The sequence below is a fragment of the Sinocyclocheilus anshuiensis genome, unplaced genomic scaffold, assembly GCF_001515605.1.
Source record: "Sinocyclocheilus anshuiensis isolate Anshui unplaced genomic scaffold, SAMN03320099.WGS_v1.1 scaffold2218, whole genome shotgun sequence".
Lineage (NCBI taxonomy): Eukaryota > Metazoa > Chordata > Actinopteri > Cypriniformes > Cyprinidae > Sinocyclocheilus > Sinocyclocheilus anshuiensis.
This window is the reverse complement of record NW_015558568.1, coordinates 617,745-620,276: the sequence shown is the minus strand read 5'-3', so window position 1 is coordinate 620,276 and position 2,532 is coordinate 617,745.

Sequence of the window (2,532 nt, the reverse complement as noted above, 5' to 3'; positions counted from 1 at the left end):
AGAACAGCCTCCATAGGGGAAGTCGTGGCCTAATGGTTAGAGTCGGACTCATAACCCAAAGGTTGTGGGTTCGAGTCTCGTACCGGCAGGGATTGTAGGTGGTGGGAGTGAATGTACAGCGCTCTCTCCCACCTTCAATACCACGACTGAGGTGCCCTTGAGCAAGGCACCGAACCCCCAACTGCTCCCCGGGTGCCGCAGCATAAATGGCTGCCCACTGCTCCGGGTGTGTGTTCACGGTGTGTGTGTGTTCACTGCTGTGTGTGTGCACTTTGGATGGGTAAATGCAGAGCACTAATTCAGAGTATGGGTCACCATACTTGGCCACGTCACGTCACTTTCACTTTTAACCATGAGGTTAGGGACTATGGACTAGGTTAGGGTGGTATGATTTAGGACCTTTGGATAAACCCAAACAAGATCTGTCGATTTGTGGCAGAACAGACATGAGTCAGACGCACCAGCTGCAGATGACGCTTCAGATGAGATGTTTTATTCCTCCGGTCCCAAAGCCCCCAAAGACACGAGGAACAGCGCAGTGCTTCTCTAATGCTTGAGATGACCTTCAGAGGCTGTTGCAATAAAAGAGAAGAAAGACACAAAGAGCCTGCCAGGTCTTTGTAAGATGTCTAGCACAAGATCACTGTGACTTTAATTCTCTAAATGTCCCGCAACCTTCACCTAATCAGAATGACACCTGGCTTTGTTACCTGCCATGGCTTAAATTATTGGTCTTATGGAAAAATGAACTTCCCTATAGTGAGGCACATCCTCAGGAAACAGTGCCATCTGTGACCACATTATGCACTATATACAGTAAGTTTAATTTTAAATATTTGTTTTCATCAATATCAGCCAATGTGGGTCCCCATTCATTACCATTACATTGTAATCCGTTATATTACTAAAGCTGAATTCCACTCAAATTTTGCTTTAAAACATTTAACTAATAATAATAAAATTTTATGATTTTTTTTTCTAGAAATGCATTACGCATTTCCTATTTAAAATCAATCAACAAATAAAAATCCAACATTTATTTAACCACGAATGGCAATATTTGAGAATCAGTATCGAGATACTATTATAATTTGTAATATTTTAAATTAGTTTTAATTTTATAATTTTGTTATTTTCTGTTTTCATTTTAATTGTAGTTAAAGTTTTAGTAATTTTGTTCGGTTTTGTCATTATTATTATTTTTGTGTGTCTATATAGTTAATTTTATTTCACTTTTAGTTTTAGTTAGTACTTCAAACAGTTAGTTAGTTAGTATTTTAAACAACATACATATATATATATATATATTATAATAATTATCCTGATGAGAATACATCCAGATAGATACACTGCTGAATACATCTGATTTAACAGAGGTATCATTTTCTGACCTGGTTCATTACATTTAAAATGACCTGAAAGTATAAATCTGCATTTGTTTGAATGTGCTTTGTCAGACGTCAGCAAAAGTTTCCAAAAAGAACAACCCTGAATAACCACATGGCCTGTTCCTTTCAACTTCTCTTGTTCCCTGTACATCTAATCCCGTTCTCACTTAGCATGTAACATGGCCTATTTTTCCATTCATTAAAGGAAAATTCCCTCAGGCTCCCGCCGTTTTGATTCTGGCGGTGCTCCTGTTTTCCCCCTGCCTTTTTCTACTGTTTTTTTTTTCTCCCAGAACCTACCTGTTATTTATGAAGCTTCACCTTAAATCAACTGCCATGATGAAACTTCGGGTCATATTTCAAAGGAAGGTTTTGAGTACTGTGAACAGATTTTATGCCAAGTCACTCAAGATGTACACATCAAAGCCTTTCCTGAAGATAAAATTGAGAAATAAATGTTTATTGCCAGATAATATATAATATTTGCACACTCGATGTCTGAATGTCAATACACAACACACATAATAAATAAATTGTATACATTTATAAAACAACAGCTAATACTGTTCAAAGTTTTTAAATATTATTAGTTCTGAAAAACTGTAGAATTAAAATTAATTGTCTTAAATGCTGGGTACACTGTATGTACAAATTATATTTTCTGTCTAAAAAGTATCTGCTTCTACTGACAGTGTGTGTCTATATTGTCAAGTACAGAACATTTCTGTCAGTCGGTGTCTGCGGGTGGAAGGGTCTGAGTGGAGATGAGTGTGCAGCTCCACTGGATAAACTCTCCTCATAAAGGTCTGGACTGGCAGGTAGGACTGGAGAACAATGCTGACATCAGCGCTGACTGACAGCATAATAGAGCTAAATGCTTTAACGCTAGCATGCTTCCACTGGATTGGGTTTACAAAGACAAATGATTGATGCAGAAATTCATGGTGCTTAAGACTCATTTTCCAGCTAAATGTCATCCCATATATACTGCCAAACAGCTCAAATTATGATTACTTACGTTCAGCTACGTTCGGAGTGGAACACAAGCTGACTACCTACTGATTGAATACTGCATGGTATGTACTACTTTTTTTTTTTTTTAAAAACATGAAACAAGCTCTTTATGCGAAAAAGTTGCTGTATA